This window comes from Tinamus guttatus, unplaced genomic scaffold (genome assembly GCF_059628265.1).
Source record: "Tinamus guttatus ecotype Peru unplaced genomic scaffold, ASM5962826v1 Tinamus_guttatus_pri_ptg000659l, whole genome shotgun sequence".
Taxonomy (NCBI): Eukaryota; Metazoa; Chordata; class Aves; order Tinamiformes; family Tinamidae; genus Tinamus; species Tinamus guttatus.
The window spans coordinates 1690367-1711869 of record NW_028289193.1 but is presented as its reverse complement, the minus strand read 5'-3'; the positions used below and the strand labels follow the sequence as shown (position 1 = coordinate 1711869).

Below are 21503 nucleotides of genomic sequence, written 5' to 3'. Positions count from 1 at the left end.
AGACAACAAGAACAAAGAGCATTTATAGGACATCAGTTTTATTTCCTACGTTTCTTTTAAAACTGTCTCAGTAATGATTCACGTCTTAAAAAAATCATAAATACTCAACAGGGAAGGTAGAAGACTGCATATAGTAAGAATGTAGTTATATGAGTTTATATATCAGCATGTTTCATGTCTACAGATGACCACATCAAAGGATGTGGCTTTAAATGAGCTAAACCAAACAGAAGCACTAGTGACAGAAATATTACAGAAGCAAATAACAAGCTATGACACAAGTAACATGATGTCTGAGAAAACTATGGAAATTATACTGATGTGTGCTAGGTTTTGATTTTAGAAACTCACTAGTGCATATGAATGATTGGCCCTCAAGATCAAGCACTCAGACCTAGGGCACCTCTGAACCATGGGGTTTACCACTATCCATTGTGTTCTCCCTGCTCCTGTGCACACCAGTGTTTGTATTTAGAGTGTTATCCCATGGTTGCTTTTTTCAGACTGAGATGTTTTAGAATTATTTTCCAGACAGTTGTCTCAGCTGCGGTCCCAGTCTTATATGCAGGGTTGTGGGAAAAGCCATGGAAATGGCATCAGCGCTGCAGCACATTCCCTCACATCCTCTGTGGAGAGTCAATGAGCTGTGGTCGGAGCCAAAGTGCAGATCTCAGTTCTAACTGGCACCAGCAAGAAGGTACGGGAACTTGAAAGAAATTTTATTCCATGAGCTTGGGTGAGGATGACAGGCAAAAACTCAAATCAGAACACCGCTAACTTTTACTACAGAAATGGCTTGAGTTTTATAACAATTTTAGCATTGGAAGCACTCAAGAGCAGATCTGAATGCAGTGAAATCAGCAGAGGAATTTTCATGTTTTCAGTGTTTTTCACTAATTATTTGTAGTACTGACAGAAAAAGAGCAATTTATTATTTTGAAAGAGCATGCATATTCTACTGCTGGCCCAAGCAAAAAAAAAAGGCTAAAAAGAACTAATCTACAGAATAGAATGCTATTAAAAAAGAAAAAAGAAAAAAAAAAAGAAACCAAATACGAAGGCAGGTTGGTATTTCATCAAAATGAAAGCAGATGAGGGCCCAGGATGGCTTAGAATATAACCCTAATTTTCACTCAGAAGTTTTCTGTCTCTGTTAAAAGTTGTATTAATACAATAATAATGGCAGTGCTTCTTGTATAGGGAAAATTGTCTAGTATGGCAACTTCAGCTTTTCAGCTTTTACGACATTGATTGTTTAAATCCCAAGTTAAAGCTGTCTATTATACAATAGCTTTTATCTAGGAGATAACTGTTAGTACATTTCTGACATTTCTGATGACAAAAAAAAAGCAGAGAGCACACCCAAATGATTAGCCAAAACACCCAAGGAGAGACTAATGTGCTGGGGGGAACAGGTAAAATGGGAGCAATTGGAGACTCCACAGATTTCTCTTGAATGTGTAGTATGTAGGACTCAGGTAGTGCTTCCCTCGACGTTACCATGAGGTAAGAAAAATCATGATGCAAACAGGTAAAAACTGTGCCCAAGAGACAAAAACGCAGCTAAATCAGGGATCTGTTGACATTCAGGAGCTTCCAAAGGGGGAAGCTGTCCTAGCACCACTGGAGTCAGCCAAGAGGATTGGTTTAAGTTTCAGGCTCCTCCTAAATTTTTCTTGTTTTTTTTAACCCCATTTATAACTTAAGGTGGTTTAGGCTAGTATGTGCACACTAGAAAATGATCCCATCTGTCCTCAAAAACTGCTGTATCAGTTCCAGAGCCAGTTGTTTGCAGTTTCATAGTTTGCCCACGGTCAGAGGTACGCTCCATGAAAACAGACATGTACTGAGAGTTCACTAAGGGACCCTAAAGGTGACCTCCAATTTTGTTTCATCAGCTAAAGGGACCTATTTTTGTTACATTAGAGAACTAGTTTTGTTGCATCAAAAAAGTTTTCGAAGACCAGTTTGTGAGGTTCAGAATATGGTCTTAGTGCTTAGAAACCCGCTTCACTAATAGTGAACTGAATTCACAGGTAGTGGTTAGAAAACAAATAATAGGGAAAAAAATCAGCAGATGGTGTAACCAATTGTGACTTTCCATAAGAGGTTGCACTGGAAGTGTGAGGAGCAACCAGGGTGTTCCCCAGGAACCCTCTTCTGCCTGTTTTCTAGGGTATCTCCGTTGCAGTGGGTCTCATGCGGGGGCAGTGACCTCTGCTTTCCTGGGGCCCTTGCAGGAGAAGGGGTGTCTCCATCTTGTCTCTCTCTTGTCTTACATGGTGTCTCCACGTAACAGCTCCATGGTACAGCCTCTCTCTTTCTCTGGGACATTCATCAGTGAAGTATGTTGGACTTTGCCGTTGTTTTTAAGTGTTAACTGGCAATAGGAGCAGCTCTGATTCCTTCACTCCGTTTTTGGACTCTGTGATCCTGGAGCTGCTTAGCAGACATGGATAATACGGGGTAGAGAATCACACAGCTGAAGGGCGAGCAACGTTGAGCGTCACAGTCTGTGCTGGACATGATGAGTACAACCCTACGGCAAGGCAACAGGGGCTTCTGGCCAGGTACAGCCCACTGTTCCCAGAGGAAGATAGTTCGTGTGAGATGTCCACGGGTGCCTATCCAGTTGTTATCTGGAAAGCAAAAGTCATTTGTTCTGAAAAGAATATGTGGAAAAATAAAATGAGCGATTGTCTTGTACAAGAGCAAGTTATTCCACACCAGTGTGTGCTTACTTGTACCTGAGCCAGGCAGCTCTTCCTTGCTGCAGGCTGTGATTCATAGCAATGACCAGGCCTTGCCCTGAGAGAAAGGCAGGCTCGCAAAGTAAGTGCTGTGTGCTGAAGGGAGATATTTAAAGCAGACAGAGTCAGAAATAGGAAGAAAAAGTGGGGTCTTGGTTTGGGGAAGTGTAGAGCATCAACGGCTGTACCTTTTGTTTCTTAGCCACATTACTGCAAACTGTGGAATTGTCACGTAGCCGCTGCCGAGACGAGCCCAGAGGGCTCACCACCACAGAGGACTATTTAAACATCACCTCTACCTCTTAGCTCTTGTTTCGTCTGCATCCATTGCTGCAGATCTCAGCTCCTCAGAGGTTTTCTCCATATTGCCATGGGAGTGAAGAACTATTCTTAAAACAGAACAAAACAGGTAATCCCTCATCAATATTCCATGGTAATAAATATAACAGTCTCAAACAAGCTCTGGGTTGTAAGGCAAGTGGCATGGTACATCTTGTGACCATATAATTTATTTCTCCTCTTCTTCCAACACAGGGTGGGCTACTGTCTACTGAGAGCGAGTCCTGGCTCAGGCCATGCCCCACACAGCGCCGGGGCACTGCCTGGGGATAGACCTGCTGGTCTGGGCCTGGGCCTGGGCGCGGAGCCGGCGGGCACCAAGAACGGCCTCGGGGCAGCGCTCAGGCCGGTGACTTGGCTCCCTGGAGCTGCCGTGGCTGGCGGGAAGGCCTGAGGCACGCGGGACCATGCTGCGTACATAGAATTATAGAATCATAGACTGCTTAGGGTTGGAAGGGACCTCTAGAGGTCATCTAGTCCAACCCCCTGCACACGCAGGGTCACCTAGAGCACGTGGCACAGGACTGCGTCCAAGCGGGTTTGAAGATCTCCAGAGAAGGAGACTCCACAACCTCTCTGGGCAGCCTGTTCCAATGCTCTGTCACCCTCACTGTTAAGAAATTTTTCCTTAAGTTCCTGTGGAACTTTTGGTGCTTCAGTTTCCAGCCATTTCCTCTAGTCCTATCAGTGGCCACCAGTGAAAAGAGGCCAGCACCATCCTCCTCACTGCCTCCCTTGAGGTACTTCTAGACACTGCTCAGGTCCCCTCTCAGCCTTCTCTTCTCCAGGCTGAACAGGCCCAGCTCCCTCAGCCTCTCCTCACAGGGCAGATGTTCCAGGCCCCTGATCATCCTTGTGGCCCTGCGCTGGACTCTCTCCAGCAGCTCCACATCCCTCTTGTCCTGTGGAGCCCAGAACTGGACACAATACTCCAGATGCGGCCTCACCAGGGCTGAGTAGAGGGGCAGGATCCCCTCCCTCGACCTGCTGGAGATGCTCTTCTTAACGCACCCCAGGATCCCGTTGGCCTTCTTGGCCATGTGTACCTGTGTGAAGTACATGTGTACTTCACTCCCAGCCCCGGTTTTGGGTTACTCCAGCCAGCTCTCTGCAGGGCGCTAGACAGCAGCAGCCTCAAGCAGTCTGGATGCAAGTGAGCCCTTGTCACTTGGTCCTCCTCCTTCCAGCGGTAGAGATGCAGCCTACAGGTATAGATAGGGGGGCTTCAAGAGAAGCTGAAGATCAGCGCTTTGCTTTCAAACTGGCAAGATCTTCTTGACTATGGACAGTTGGCAGAGCCTATAAGCTTTCAACACATGATTCTTCCTTGTGCATGGTATTATATTAAGTTTTATCAAGTTTCTGCAAGGTGCTCAAGGCAAAGGCACACTATAAAAAAAGACACAGAAGTGACTATGTTGAAGTATTATTAGTATTTCACCTAAGAGAGGAAATTCAGTTTCAGATTAACTCAAATTTATACAGAGCAATCACTATTTCAATAATTTAAAAACGTTGCTGAATTGAATGAATGTAAAGAATTCTCATGTGTATTAACTAGCATTAAGACTAAAGTGCAAAAAAGAGCCATTTTTTCCATATAAGAATTAATGATTTTTTTTGTAGTTACAGCCAAAACAGATTAATGATAGATGTTCAGTTTTAGCTTAGAAAACATCATTTTTAAGTAGAGGTGTCTTCTGTGAGAGAGGCACTGAAACCCAGGTTTCAGTGTCTGCTAAGCAGTTCCTCACTTTTCCTTGTTTTTTAGCACGGAACAAAGATTGTGGGCAGAGATATAAGAAGTCAGCGAGGCGGTGGGCCGTGAGGTAACAGCCGTGCAGGACACGCCAGCAAGGCCTGTGCCCTGTGCAAAGCCACCCTCTGCTGGCCAGGGCTGCTCAGGACCTGAGACTTGTTCTAACACTCCTGTGAACAGGTCGGTTCATTTAAAAGCTCTTTTTGCTGTCGCTTTGCAAATGGTCACATATTAGCTCTCAGTTTGCGGGAACGCGTAACGTTCACTGCATCTGCCTCACTGAAACCTGGCATCCCCCGAGTGGTCTGTTTGCCAAACCTGTTCCTTCTCTCAGCAAAGCCATGTATCGGATTGTGGAATAGTCAGGAATAATTTATTGTGGAACTGACGTCACACCTTTGGGATTAAAGAGTCTGAATTTTGTCATGTTGTCCCCTAGGAAACCCTAGAAAGCTGGTAACCATCAGGGCGTAATGCAGCCTGCAGAACGACATGTTATGTTGGCTTTGGACTGAACTAGCCTAAGCCTTGGCACGGATCATCTCTTGCCTGTGAATTCATAAATATCAAACTGACACTGAAGGGCACATTCTAAAATCCTTAACCAGTAAATCCTTAATCAGCTGTTTCTGCTCTACCTCATCAAAATTAAGTGCCTGGGATGTTTGTGACTTTTTAGACTTTCCTAAGGAAATGACCCAACCCAAAGTATCTAGACTTGAATTTGACATTGTTCTTACTAGGCTTTAATTCACTGGAAAACTCATATAGCTCTTATTTATTCACTTAATTTTTAATTTTCAAGAGGAAATTAATCTATAAACTCACGTCAGAATACAACTATATTCAGTCAATGGAAACAATTTCTCCAAGCTTTAAGCCTCCTTGTCTTTTGATTAATTTGATTACTTTGTATAAACTTTTGATTAATTTGTATAAACTACATTTTATTTCTTTGAGAGAGCATGGATTGAGAAATATTACCTGTGCAGTCAAGATCATCACAGCTAAATAAATGCCATTCTTTATGTACTTTACTAAAGACAGTGTTATTGTTAAAAGAAAATTTAGGTTTTTTATGGCCCTATAATGCAATTAAAATACAAAAAGGGTATTATTTCATAACATTCCTTGAGCAATGGCAACTTTCAGCACACACATAGTGTATCAGTATGCAGGATAAAATAGCAGACTCAACCTGTCCTTTAAGCCAGCAAGAATACAGATGCACTTAAAAGATGCATGTGAAAATGTTTGCAATAATGGTGTAGATAAAAATGTTAAAAATGTCTTCTACAAGCGTAGCCCACAAAGATTTCTAATCTAAGAAAAATGTACGGGTACCATACAGCTCTCCTTAGTTCTTGTGAAGAAGCTAGGCACAGATTATTTTTTTCTCCACAGAAACATAAATTTAAAAACAATCACATTTCTATTTTCATTTAGAATGCTGCTTTCTGACAAAGTGATTTCACTCGAATGCAACCTACTTAATGGAATAATATGGTAACATATTTCTTCAAATATCAAAGAAAACCACTTTGATGATATATAGTAGAATGCAATCTAGTAACTGTAAAAGAAATAGTGCTAGGTTCTGGCAGGATGAGAACAGAGCGTTTTTGACTGTGTTTGCACAGAGCACTCAAAGGCAGCATGAGCTCTGGATGATGATGTTGCTGGCTCTGCTCTCATTGCAACATCCATTTTAATTAGCGGTAGTTTTAAGGGGAATGAAAGATGGGTTTTGGTCACAAGGTGCCTTGAAAAAAAATACAAAATGTAGACTGTAGACATAGATGGATGTAATTAGGGTTTAATAACAAAAAATGGTCATATAGTGCCTTCCATTAACATGTGTGTGCTTTAGACACTGCAGTTAATTAATTATGTGATACATCTACCTCCATTTGCAAAGACTGTCCATTACTCTGTTCCTTAAGCAGCACTAAAAGCCTAAGCAAACTCCTCAAGAACACACAGAAAGCTCGATATAAATAAAAAATAACCGAAGTATCCCTTTTCTGCCAATGCCTCCATTGACACCACAATGTTTTCCCTTCAGTAAGTTGCAGTTAACTCCTCTGGAAGAAAAGCTCACTTCACAAAGCAGTCTTGACACCGCTATGGCTTTTTTTCCGCCGTGAGCGTGTCCCGCTCGCTTGTCCCCGGTTCCCGGAGCGGAGCGCCCCAGGCGGGCGGTTTAGCCGGGCTCCGGTTTAGCCGGGCTCCGGTTTAGCCAGGCTGCGCTTTGCGCGGGGTTTGGCCTTGGCTCCCGCCTGCTCCTCCGTGACCGGCCGCGCCCCCGCCGCGCGCATGCGCGCCCCGCCGCCCCGGCGACGTCACCCGCGCCCCGCCCCGCCGCCCAATCAGGCGCCGCGGCGCCAACGCGGGAAAGGCGGGGGGCGGGGCGCGCGAGGAGCGTGTTCCCCCTGGCCCCGCCCCCGCGGGGCTCCCCTGTCACGTGACGGGGACGTGGCCGCCGGCCGGGGGGCGATGCCCGGTGGGAAGGTACCTGCGCGCGGGGGGGGGAGGGCGCGGGGAGCCGCGCGCAACGGCCGCGCAACGGCCGCGCAACGGCCGCGCAGCGAAGGAGCCTCCGCGCGGCAGCGCAAGCCCGGCCGGGCTTCTCCCTCCGCCGAGCTGCGCGCGGCGGCGCGGAAAGCCCCTGGCCGCGGGGCCGCACCTGGCAGGGGTAACGTGGGGCCGCTGCAGCCCGCCCGCTGGTCGTGCAGCCTCTGCCGCCGGGCAAGCGCTCTCGTTGGCCCGCTGTCCCCAGGCCTGCCCTCGGCGTCATTGAAACCACCGGGAAAAAAAAAAAAAAAAGTTTAACCGGGACCTTTCGAAAAACAAAACTACTATGGGGGAGTCCTGTACAAAGCGAGCGGGGACAGCCCGCCGCGCTGCAGGAGGTGGCGGGTACCAACTCCTACCACGTTTGTGATGGTTCCGATTGGGTTATAATTATGCTAAAATGACCTTTTAGTCGTGATTACACAGTGGAAGCACCACTCCAGTGAGCAGGGATTGTAGCTACATGGAGATTTTTTTTATTAGGTGATACTCTGAAATAAGTGTGTGCAAGATAAACTGCATGAGGAAAAGGGACTTTGGTTTTTATTTATTATTTTTTTTCCACATTGCTACTTTTAATATTCTGCTTTCTTGCGAAAGCAAAGCTTATTTTCTTTGGCCATTGAGGAGGTACAGTAGTGGGAGGATAAGGAGGCATTTCATCAACTGTTTTCTATCTTCTCAGGTGCTTTGCTTGGCGCATTTGGTGATTCTTCCAGGATAGTAAGCAGGATGCAGTTTCTGTCTGATTAATAGTGCTTATGCTGGTGTAAAGGTACTGCTGAAAGGCTATAGACACACTAAGAGCCTCGTTGTTGCTTGCTAAATAAATGGAAATAGAGTTTAAATGCCAGATTTAGTTCCTAAAGCTTTTTATTTAGCATGTGCATCAGAGTGGTGTGAATATTCCTCCCACACTTAATTTTAAATATAAATACATTTTAAATGTAATTTCTTAAAATAAAAATGTTAAGATACTTAAAATAACCTTTTATAATTCCCTTGAATTGCATAAAAATTCTGACACTATGCATATTTTTTTCCTAAAAGTTTTAAGGTTATTGCCCCAATAATGATAAACTGCTGCATTGAGGTCAAACCAGATCTTTTAAAAATTAACTGCAGCTTTTGATAGTAATAGTTTCTTCTGAAAGCAAAGATAATATTACTCCTTGCCATACTCATCAAAGACATACTGATCAAGTATAGATCAAGACAACAATCTTCCTCACTCAGTGACTACCCTATGAATTCAACTACTTTAAAAGCAAAACATAACATAGCTTTTTACATATCCTAAATATTTTGAGTAAATTAATCTTGTAAAAGCTTTTCTAAAGTACTTCTGTTTTGAATTCAGATTTCTCTCTAATAGTAGCTTGACATCATTCGTGAATGAAAAGTGAATTTTAAAAGTATTCATGTTCCATGAGGCATTTTTCCTCAATGTAACTGTGTATTACATACCCAGTTACCTAAATAAGCATGTATAGGTTAAAAAATGGTATTGACAATGTATATATGCATATCAGTCAATGAAAAGCTTTTCATTGACTGATAAAAGTCAAGGAAGGAAGAAAGGAAGGAAAGAAGGAAAAATTTTAAAGCTGTGATTTAAAACTGTTGGTCTCATATATCAGCAGTAATTTATTTTTTTTTTTCAAAATACTTTTTTTTTTAATAGCATGCTGACAATCACCAAGAAGTAGGTCAGATCATTGTGACCGTGGTTGTGCAGTTCAGATGTTTTGTTTTACAAGTGATTGTAACTTGATGATAGCCCTTCCCAGTTAGGATCTTAACACTTGAATAGCCTTTGGAAAATACATGTACCTGTTTTCACAGGACTAAAAAAGAGTTTTGGCTTGAGTAAATAGAAACTACAGTTTTCATTCTATAGTCTTTACTTAAATCCTTGCTTGAGCCAGAAATATGGGAATGCGTAAGGATTTGAAAGGAACAAAAGCTTTAAATGCTATCCAGGCACTGAAAGTGGTGACCACACTTTCAGGAGGAACACTGAATTTTGCTGAAATTTAGATGGCTGTTGTGAAAATTTAATTTTGTGGGTTTTAAATGTTTATTTTAATATGTCTTTTTAAAGCCCAGGACTCATTTATTTTACTTTGAGGCGTTGCTTTTTTTGAAGTCCATGTGGACAGAGGTGGAAGATGAGAATGGCTATTGGTTGGTGTCTGGTCTTGCCATGTGCTTTTTTCTGGTGATTGCTTCCTTCAAATATTTAAAAAGAAAATGCACGCATCTTGGGAAACCAGAGCTGAAACTTTCAGCACGAGCGCACGGGGCTGTGCAGTGAGCAGCCATTGAACGGGACCAAGGACTTCTGCTTAGCCAATACTTGCATGAGGAACAACAACGTGTTGATTGGTTGCTAAAGACATTCTAGGTGGGCCTTCGTATTTAAAAGTCAAAACCAACCCCCTGGCCTCGCCTTATACTTTGAGTGCAGTGTTTGATCATTATGCATTTGCTGGCTTTGCAGCTCGTGCTACATCCCGCTCCCCCACCAAATACAGGTGTCTGCTTCACCTCCCTGAAGGAATAATGGCCCAAGGGTTATGTTCTGTGTGTGAAGAGCTGGATCCTGCTCTCACTGATACTGACACGAGGAGTTCAGGAATAATGGCCCAAGGGTTATGTTCTGTGTGTGAAGAGCTGGATCCTGCTCTCACTGATACTGACACGAGGAGTTCCCATTCGCTCCGTTAGAAGGAGCTGTTCCAAAGACAAAATGCAGTATTTCCTAAATAAAGTGCAGTGGATGATTTCTACATAATTTGGCCAACGTAGTTTCTTGTTTTAAAAAATTAAGCATTTCAGGGGTCACATTTTGTCTCCAGACATTTTGTGTAATTCACAAGTTTTTTTGATTAACTTTTTGTTTTGTACTGAGTATTGCTTTTTGGGTTTCTTGTTGCCTTTTTTCCTTTTTTTTAATGAGGAACACCAAGTCTACATGATCTAGCTCTTTTGAGTCAGATTTGGTGTTTTCTTTTGTTTATTGTTTTTGTTTGTTTTTTAATACCAGATATCTTGTTTCTAAGCACTTCATTTCTGGCATTAATAAATTACACAAGATATTTTTGATATCTCGTGTTTTTATGCCAGAGGAAAAAGACTATAATTAACCTTGTGAATCAAGATTAGGAGAACTTACAGTTGTCACTTCATTTCTTTGGGAACAGCATGTCCTTGGGATTAGCTTTGTTATAAATATTTATTATCGAGGGAGACTAGTTCTTTGCTGCCCGGAAGCGGAGTGGAATGGAAGTGAAGAACCATTAACACGGTCCATTTCTGGGCACAAGCCGACGCGTTGCCAAGGTCCTGGGGAGCTTACCTGTATGCATAAATATCGCTTTATACGTGCTGAAATCATATACTTCTTACACAGCGTGTTTTCCTTTACATAATTACTCTCTGTGTGTGTGTGCACGTATGTGCATACACATGCAGTGCTACTACCAAAGACTTGTGCCTTGGTAACTGAGGCAGTAATTGGGCTGTAGGCCCAGTTTCCAGAAATCACATCAGATATTTCTTTACAGTTTTAAGTTGTCTGGGAGTTGGGGTGGAGTTGTCTTCATTTTTGTTTTGTTTTGGGAATGCTGTTGTTGTTTTTGAAGAGGAGTGAGCTGTGGAGAATGCTGGAAAGGTTACTGTGGTAGCTCCTGTATGGTCCTCTCCCAGTAGCGTTTGCCAGAAATTTGTGATGGTTAAAGGAAACTACACAGAAGCAATATTCCTCTGGTTACTGGTTCTGGGGTTTTAGGAAGTGTTTTCAGTGTTTCTTAGGGCCCGCAATGGCTATAAATCGCAGGGCTCCAGTTTGTGACTGTCACTAGGCTGCCTCGTCTGCAGTGCACAAACGTGCTGGGGCTCGTCCCTGCAGCTCCGCTCTGAAACCTGCTCAGCACCCACGTCCACTCGGGCTGAGAAAGGGCAGGATTAAATAACACTCCTCTGTTGTTGACAGTCCTTCGCTATTAAAGCTATTTTTGCATATCCCAGTCGGGGCTCTGGTGGCCGCTGATGGGAATATTCCCAGCTGTTTCAAAGTAACTTCCAGTGCCTCATCATGTTGTGCTGAATAGCAGTGCAGTTTATATATGCAATAGCAGTTTATACCTTAGTAGCTGTTAGCAGGCTTGAACGTTCAAAATGAGTTTAGGTTTACTGTACCCACCTAAAGGTAAACACGATGACCTAGACCATCTAAGCATAGAAAAAAACCTGCTTATTAATATAAGCTTCTTTTAGTTGTGCCTGTTTGAAAACTTATCCTTTATGTATGCACCTGTACTCTTCCTAGCTGCTATGGAGAGGTCATTTAACACATTAGATTTTATCCTGCCCTTTTTTATACAGCGATTTCTTCCCAAATCTTACCAGTGGTGAAATGCTGGCTGTACTGTAGCTGCCATGGTCTGCTGTTCTTCCTCTCCCTCTTAGAGTGCTTTTTTTTTTTTTTTTGACTTTTTTTAAAATCCATTGGTGCTGCATAGCATAGCAAAGCAGAAGAATTCTGTTCAAGGGGATTTGCTGAGTTCATGGATATGCATGAGAAGCTTAACATGGCTTAAATTAAAATGTATTTTACTCAGGTGTTCCTGTTCGGGATAATATTTTCATCATTATTGGACAGTAAACAGGTACTACAAATGTAAATTAGATCAACAGAAAATAATACAGTTAATCAAAGATTGTTATGATTGTTGTCTATAAAATGGTTGCAAGTGTTCAGGCCTTTTTTTTTTTCATTACAATTTGGATTTTATGTTTGTAAGTGTTCAGGAAAAAGGGGCTGGCCAGGTAGATGTCACCTGGAAAGGATTGTGTATGCAGACTTAATGTCTTTAATGGCTTTATTTTTTTCCTCCTAGCGGAAGCGATTTTGGAATGCAGGATGCACGTCCTTCCCAGATGAGACACCTCTCCAGCTGAAAAAATCAAATGCCAGGACATCAGTAGCTGGTGCTTCAATTTCCAATTCCTGGTTCAGGTGTGGGGATGGATTCCAGAGCACTTCCCTGCTTGAGGTAAGATGAGGGCTTACTTGCAATGTAAGAGATTGAAACTGGCAGCTGAAAACGTTCCTTGCTCTACTGAATTAGAAGATGTGACCCTTCTTTTGGTGTTGTTTCCAAGTTAACAACGTATATTAACTCTTGACATAGACAAAAATGGAAAGTAAGGTTAATTAAGGACATTGTCTTCGTAGTGTAATTCTCTGCGCATATGTTAGTATCTTATGACTTGAAAAATTGCAAAACTACACTTGGACAGACACAAATAATTTACCACTTAGAATGGAGTATTGCCCTTCCCTAAAAAATATGAAATGAGAAGAGACTAGTTTTCATCTGTAGAATTTGATGTAGGTACAAAAATCATTTTTTGCAAATATACTCTCACTGTAGACAGTTGTGCTGTTTGATGATCCTGGTGTGGATCATGATGCATGTGCTGTTTTGGATGATAAGTTAAACTACTTTTTATTATACTTTTTTTGATTTATTTATTCCCTATATTTAATTTTCTTCAACATAGGTCATATGTTCACCCAGCTCTGAGTGAGAAGTGCTGAAAATAATCTTTCCCTGGGTTGTTCTGTTTCTTCTGCTACTGAGCAATCATGGGATTGCATAGCTTGTGGGATTCGATAAAATTGGAGACAGGACCACTGAATACTTCTTTCTGTAACCTTCAAATAGGGCATATTCTTTACTAAGCTCTTACTGCCCACTTTTGACGTTTTAATGCTGAAGACACTGACTCTTGTTCTTTGCAAGGTCAAATGTAATTTCTGTCTATGTCACAGGAAGGCTGGATGTTCCAAAACAACAAAAATTAGTCCCTTCTGTTACGGTTCTTTCATGAATTGCTATCTTATTTGTTATATTGAGTCTAGGAAATATAGTTTTTAAAAAATTGTACTATCAAGTTGTGGTGGGTGAATAAACAATTCTGATGAGTATAATGCTATATGTGAAAATTGTCCTTAACATCTTTCTTGGCCATTAAATCTCCCTTTTTTTTTTCTCTCTCTTTGTCTCTCTCTCTCTCTGTCTCTCTAGTCTCTGAAACCTACTGATAAACAATCCAGGTTTAAGAAGCATCTTGGACAGCTGCTAACATCTGCTGAAAGCACAGTAGGTACGTTCTGGCTATTTGGTGTTCATTTTGTCAAAAGACTATCATTTAGCTTTGTCCTTTTTCAAGCAGAATTGGAACTGGTTATTTTCTTCTTTTGCTATTGTAATCTGTTCATGCAGAAATTAATTTTGTGAAGAGACATAATTTTGATACATAATTTGCCTCCTGTGTTCACTTAGAGCACCAGAAATGTTTTCATGTAATGTTGATCAAACTTCAGCAATTGCTCCTGAACAGATGGGAGAAGCATCACTAATGCTGTATACAGTGTGTGCTCTAGCAGGGACAGGATATTTTAATTCTTCAGGTTTTGAGGGGAAAGGATGAAAAGCAACCCTTAACTGTCTAGATAGAGAGTGAAACAATTTCTGTTCTGCCTAGAGACACGCAGGGAGGTGTACATGAGGAAAGTCTTTTTTTTTGACTATGAAGCATGGACAAAGGGAATTCTGTCAACTGCCTGGTTTCAGTCTTCTATATGTACCTTAGTCCATTTGATACCATGTTAAAAATAACTCCAGGCATAATTAGGAGGAGGAACATTTATAGACTCTCACTGGTTCTTTCACTTTTTGACTCCAGAGAAACAGAAAGAAAGAGAGAAATGGCTTCAGGGTGTCTCTCCTTTGGGGGTTCAAAATCATACTTTTCCAGGTTTCTGAAAAGAATCCCTTTGTGTTGAAAGAGGAAATCTCTCTCCTTGGCCTTCCTGCGTCATCCCAAATACCTAATAATTGCCCAATATTTTCCATTTACTTAAAAAGCTTTAGTAAGGGAAAAAATGGTGAAAATCTGAGTTTTGTTATGATTACTAATACTGAACACTCTGCTGTTAAGCATTAACTCTTTATTTTCTTTTATATATATATAAAAACCCAATATTTTGAATTACGTATCTCTCACTTAACTTCAAAAATACCACAGATATTCTTTGATACCCCTGAAAGGGATTTTTTTTTTCTTGTAACAAAACTCTAATGGAGGTAAATTTGCTGCATAAAGTAAGGGAAGTCCAAAATCCAGAATTGTGCAAATGGTCTTCATTGAAACCAAGTAGTGTTTTAAAGGGGCACAGGTGAGAGCATGAGGACTTTGAGTCTGGAGGACTGTTAGTGAGACGGTCATTTCTGGTCCGTGCTCTGCTGAACAACTCATAACCTGCTCATGGAAAAGGAAGTGTCAGCATTTAACTTGGAGAACTGAAATGAAAATAATAGGGGTATGTACAAGAAATGCTGTGAGCTAATACTACTATATTGGTCTCTGATGCTTGAGAGCAGAATTGATAGTATTTTTATAGTTCAAAAAGCATATAGCTTAACTTTTTTTTAAAAAAAAATACGTTTACCAGTATTACTTTTCCATAATATTCTAATATGTTACAATCCTTTTTAATAGGATCTTCTGCTGCTGGAAGCTCTAAGGAGTCTGAGGACATAATATGGAGCTCTAGTGGCAGTGATTTTTCAGATGATGAAAATAAAACATCAATTTCAAGGTTATGCAATGAAAAAAGTCATGCTTCTAAAGCAGAGAAATCGTACAGCAGGCCTGATTTATTGTCAGAGAAGAGAGGTGGTGAAGGTAAGGTCGAGTGCAAGCAGATTTGTCAAGAAGCTTGTTGTCGCAGGTGTCATAATGAAAATACTTGGAGGCCATTCGAAGAGAATGGCAAGATCTGACCCGTTTTCAGTTAAATCAGTTGGATTTTTTCTATCCATTTCCTTGGATTGTAGAATAAGCTGTTATTATAAATTATGTTAAGGAAAACAATGGGGTAAAGCAAGAGAGTTGGGCAGTTTATACAATATCAGATGAAGCAGGTCAGCTCATTTCAGTACATTACAGTGATTTTTGTACCATTTCCTTGCCTGTGCTGTGGTGTTCACACTGGGCTTCATGGGGCTGCTCTGTTCCCTGGTGACGCTGCCGCCTGCCTCCGCTGCCTCGCTGCAGCAGTTTGCAGCTGCAGTTAGCAGCATTTGCTGTGCTAGGAGTTTTCCTTTCAGTACACAGTACTCCTTGTTCCCCGTTAGCTCTCGTGTCAACAACAGTGGCTTTTGTTCTTACGATTCATTTTCTGATTCGCAGAGCAGGGGAAGCAGAAGGAAGAGAAATGTTAATTTGGTGCAATTCTATAACTCTTTTTCCTTCCTGTTGGGATGGAAGGACTGTCCGTTTCCTAGACATACAACATAATGCTCACCAGGAATTTTTTAAACCTGTCATTAATATCATCATATTGCAATTGTCCCTTATTCATTCCCTTATAATGAGCAGTACTTTAAGGAAAGTACTTGTTTGAAGGCACTGAGGAAATAGTCTCTTCCTATTCTTCTTTTAAACCCCTAAATATCCTGAGTTACTGAAAGAAATGAAGAGAAAGAAATGTTTTTTTTGTGCTTCCTCAAGTAAACATGATACACAGTAATTATAGTATTGTAGATATCTATGAATATGTGTATTATATTGATGTAATTATGCATGCAGGGATGGTAGCCGAGAAAGTATTTTTAAAAGTAGTACATCCTTTCGTGTGAAGTTCACTTTCAGACACGATGTCATTTTGGTAAAACTGATTGTCTCATAGTGCATTAAGGAGTTTATGCTGCTGTCATACCTGCCACACTGCTTTGACAGACCTGTTTGTGCTGCTTGGTCACCAAAGTCTGGGTCTCAAAGTTCTTTTTGGTGCAGCTTTCTTGTAGCTAGAGAAAGAAATGCATTTGTGTGTGCGAAAAAGCAAACCCCAGAGCTCTGTGTTTGTCTGTCTAGATGACTTCAGAATTTGCAAGTTTCATTAAGAAATGAGTAATTTTAGCATTTACATAGCTACTGTAGTTTAAAGTACCATCACAGATCCACAAATCTATAAAATTGCTTATAGAGTACTTGATAGATTTCTTTTTTTCCCCTTGCTCTGCTGCCTTTTCCCTGCATATTACTCTTTCGGTGTTGGAAGGGTGACACTTGCATTAGTTGCAAAAGCACAAAAAGCAGGATGAGATTTTTTTTTCCCAGTAACTAACGGCCATGTGTTCAGATGGACCTGGAGGGTGGTGGCGGCTGCTTGGAGGCGGCTTGGACTTCCGCTCCATTCAGAGCTCCTTTGCCCCATCTACCCAGTGGTTGTGAGGCAGGAGTCCTCTGATGTGCTTAAATGTTTGAGTCACAGACGTGCGTATTTGGCCATGGTGTTTTAGGAGGTTACCATTTCAACAAGTCTTTTCGTTTCTCTGGCGTTTCCCACTCCTAGAGTGGATGGTAACATATGCCCCTTCTCAGCTGCTCCAGGTAGCTGTCTGAAGCATTTGATTAAGAACAGCTAATTCTGGGCGGGTACTTTTTGAAAATCTAATGCGACAGAACAACAACAACAAACAACAACACTCTAAACCCAGGAAAACCGGAAAACAACCCCCCCAACTTAAAAAAAAAACAAAAAAAAAACAAAAAACCTACCTATGTAAATAGTCAACTTATGGGCAGCATTTTGAAATCTTTATGTAGTTGTTTTTTCTTTAACTTAATTCACAGAAACTTCTATTACCTAGTATTAGGATTTAGCATTTATGAGAGATAAGGTCACATTCATCATCTATAAAAATAGTTAAATATTGAATGTGGCCAACAAAATCAGTTGCATTTTTCTTCTGTTAATTGTTGTATTAGTTTGTTTGAATTTATACTTGTTAATAATGTAGGGGTGACTATTAAAAATGTCTTTTAACAAATATCTTTATTTAGATGAACCCCAGTTCATTGAGTGGGAGAAGGATAGTGATTCCACTGGAAGGTGTGATGGATCAGATGATGATGGTTCACTGGAAATATCAGACTCTGACTCTTGCACAAACCAAAATTCTCTGCCTGACAAGGAGCAGAATGACGACCTTTCTAAGGTGAGAGCGCTTTTTTTTCCTTAAAGAGCATTAGCCATAATGACGGAGTATATTCCTCCGTGTTGAAGTTCTCTTCGGAAGCGTGCGAGGTTTTCCTCTCCCCCTGGCCCGGAGCAGCGCCGCGCGCGGGGATTGGGTGCGTTCCTGGGTGCCGAACCGCAGGGCGGGCAGCGGAGAGCGCGCCCCGCTCGGCTGCCCAGCGCCTCCGTGCGGAGCCTCCCGTCCGCGCGCGCGGCCCGGCGCTCCCGCCGCCCGCAGGCGGCGCCAGAGGCCGCGTCCCGCGGCGGGTGCGCGGGCGGCTCGCGCCGAGCGGGGATCCCTGGAGCCGAGGAGCAGCCCGGCGGGCTCCCGTGCTGCGTCCGGAGCGGCACAGAGCCCGTCTGGACACCCCGCGTTTGAGCGCGCTGTGCCGCGCCCTGGGCCGCGGCTCTCCGTGCCCGTCTGGACACCCCGCGTTTGAGTGCGCTGTGCCGCGCCGTGGGCCGCGGCTCTCCGTGCCCGTCTGGACACCCCGCGTTTGAGTGCGCTGTGCCGCGCCGTGGGCCGCGGCTCTCCGTGCCCGTCTGGACACCCCGCGTTTGAGCGCGCTGTGCTGCGCCCTGGGCCGCGGCTCTCCGTGCCCGTCTGGACACCCCGCGTTTGAGTGCGCTGTGCTGCGCCCTGGGCCGCGGCTCTCCGCTGCCCGTGTGTGTCGGTGCCCCTTGAGCCTCCGCGGCTCAGAGTTCAGCGTGGGTTAATCACCACGGTGTTCTCCAGGTTCCGCAGGAACTGCTTGGAAATAGCTCGAGTCCTGGGCAGCAGCGTTGAAGTGTCCTGTATACGTAAACCTGGGAAAACAGACATAAAATTTACGCAAGCAGTAAAAGTTGTTCTGCTTTTATTATACCAGCATGACTTATCCACAACGGAGGTGGAAAGCTGGATAAAAGTTATGAAATGCATTCATATTAGTAAATGGTGCTCATGAGAGGGCGTATTTGGGTACAACCATATTGTAATAAAAAAATCCTAACCAGAATAGTTGTGCTACTGCAAAATCAGTGGGTCTGTCAGAAATCTGCGTATCCCTTTGCAGATTTCCTCCAACCACTGCTCTCTGTCAGTGCCACGCTGTGGGAATTTCCATGGGTGCCACACTGTGGGAATTTCCGTGGGTGGTCAGCCTCACCGGTAACGTTTCCTTTGGGATTTGGTATACGCGGGAGGGTAAATTCCCAAAGATCGTTATGTCTGTTGCATTCTTTGCTTTACTTGGGATGTGCTGTTTTCCTAGGAAAAGTTGCACGCAAGCTGTTTGAGAGGCTTCCAAGAAAGCAGAACACAAAAGAAGTGTTCGCTATAGGAGGTCATTTGCTGTATGACTATTCTTTAAAGGGCCCATTAATTGTGTGGCCTGGTTCACAGTGGGGTGGAGGAAAAAAAGCCAAATGTTGATATATCATCATTTTTGTGGTATTTATTAAATCTCTGGAACCTAATGTAGTGTGTGGATAATCAAAAGACCATGAAATTTATTTTACCCCACTTCAAAATATGCTAAATGCCAAGAGGTTCTGGAGGTTTAGGATTGCTGCCAAAATATCTTTATTGCAGTATTTACCCATGGTAAGAGTGTGCTAGGTTTCTAATGGGAAATCTCGGAAGATGAATAACTTTTCTACCACGTTTTTCCTCTAATACATCAGTAGGTTTGATTTGAAAATTACTTCTGTTCAGTGCAAGTTCCTTACAAAACCTTGATGTAGTGGAGTAAAGATAAAACTTCTGCTTATGTTTAGTGTGTGAATTATACTCCCAATTAAGTTTGCATTACATTTTAAGTCCCTGTTTTACTTATCAACTAGTCATCTCTGAAGTGTAACGTGCTACTTGATAGGGAATAATGAGAAAGACAAGTTGAAGCTAGTCTTGTGGTAAGTGGCTCTTGGCTCATTTTCGGTTTAGGTTTTGTTCAGTTTTTATTTTTGAAAAATTTATATGTGAGGCATAATGTAGTCATGTTGTACTTGGTGAATATTTTAAGGGGATGGGGATTGGAGAGTCTTTTTATTATTGTTAACTTTCTTTTGACCTATAATTACTTGAATTTTGCTTGAAATGAGCAGGACAAAGATCTGGCAAGGCCTGATCCAAGTATGTATGTATGTATGTATTTATTTATTTATTAACTTTTCTCCTGAGAATTCCTCTGCTTTGGTTGCCTATGGAAGAGGCCCAACTGACCTTTTTCTTGGAATCTATGGTGCTAAAATAATGGCCAGTGATTAATGTTAATTTTTCATCATACATCTTTTTGCGAAAGAGCCCCAATTAATCAAAGATGTTCTAACATTTTTTTTTCTGCTTTGGGACAGCACAGAGTTGTTGTAGCACTGAATAGTTGAGATTGAAAGGGGTCTCTGGAGATCATCTAGTCCAGTCCTCCTTCTCCACCAGGAGAAGCACATTGGCCAGGACTGTGTCCTGCTGAGTTTTCAATATCTTGAGGGAAGGAGTCTGCTGCCTCTTTGGGCAGCCTGTTCCTGGGCTCAGTCACCCTCACAGGAGAAGATTTTCCTGATGTTCACACGAAGCTCCCTGCGTTTCAGTTTGTGCCTCTCGGCCTGTCCCTGGGCACCACTGAAGAGCGTCCGGCCTAGGCTGCCCCGCGCCCTCCCGTGAGGTGCTGTGCACACTGGTGATATCCAGCTCCCTCACCCTTTTCCCGTACGAGACGTGCTGCAGTCCCTTCATCATCTTGGTAGCCCTCCACTCACGCCGTATCTCTCTCATACTGGGGTGGCCCCAGCGGGGCCAAGTAGAGGCAAAGGGTCCCTTCCCTTGAGCTGCTGCCATACTCGGCCTAGAGCACCCCAGGATCCCATGGGCCTTGGCCACAAGGGCACGTTGCTGGCCCACAGCATCTTGTCCCCAGGGCCCCAGGTGCTTCTCTGCAGAGCTGCCCTCCAGCAGGACAGCCCCAGCCTGCGCGGGCGCCCGGGGCTGTTGGTCCTGGGCTGCGGGGCCCTGCGCTTCCTTTTCTGAACCTCCTGAGGCTCCTCTCCGCCCGGCCCCTCTGAACGGCAGCTCGGTGCTGCGGCCCATCGCCCTCTGTGCCCGTTTGGTGTCTTGTGCCATCTTGCCGAGGGGGTGTTTGGGCCCATCATCCGGTGGGTGCTGGGAATGGGAACGTCTGCTTCTTGCCTTGTGCAGAGGGCTTATCTCATAGGCCAAAATGTCTTCTTTTGTAAGAATTATTCATCTCTAAAATACTTAGATTTTGAAAATATTTCGGTGCTAAGGATCAAATGAATTTTAGTGCTGTTGTGTCTACTTCCTGCCATACCACCTCCTACACTGGGAACTTTCCCTGTGCACTGAGTGGCTGCTTCTTCCGTGCTCGGATCCCTCCTTGAAAGACTTCTGGAAACTTAATCCCGTGAAGCAGGGCAGCATTTTTATGGAGTATTTCTGTATCTTATGGAGACTGATTGTTTCTTTTTGGCCTATATATTAAATGTACTTATCAGTGTCCAATGTGCATCTGGGTTTGTTTGCTTTATAGGCAGGGCAAGTGAGATTTTATCCCAAAATGGCATGAGGAGGTGCGGTAGGTTTTTTAATTTTTTTATTTATTTTTTATTTTTTTTTCCTGCCCTTATGTTGCTAGTGTCTAGAGGATTAGTCAACCTTTGCTGCTTGTTATGGAGCACTAATAAAGCTTACCTGGTTACAGTGGGCACTACTTATCACAGAACACACTAATAAGTCTCTCTGCTAATCTTAACAGCTGATTTGGCTGAAAACTCAGCAAAAACCTACATGGTTAAGGTTTGTTTGTTTGCTCTCTTAAAAAAAAAAAAGAGTGGTAATACCTCAAAAAGGCTAACCTCTATGGTAACAGTCAATTCAAGAAAGAGAATTGGTACGTTTGAAAATTCTATGGAATTCTCAGTTCCCTATCGTGTTGTGGTCTGTGCACTGTCAGTGGGAGACTTGGTGAGATCTTTAGAGGCGTTGTGC

The 21503-nt window shown here is 42.9% G+C and overlaps 1 long non-coding RNA gene across 1 annotated transcript; it reads left to right on the top strand.

The window, feature by feature from the left end:
- Positions 1 to 12330: 12330 nt before the first annotated feature.
- On the top strand, positions 12331 to 17479 carry LOC104570829 (uncharacterized). The gene is made up of 4 exons (XR_728720.2): positions 12331 to 12482; positions 13521 to 13599; positions 14998 to 15183; positions 17347 to 17479. It is a non-coding gene; the product is annotated as an uncharacterized LOC104570829 (long non-coding RNA).
- The last annotated feature ends 4024 nt before the right edge of the window (positions 17480 to 21503 follow it).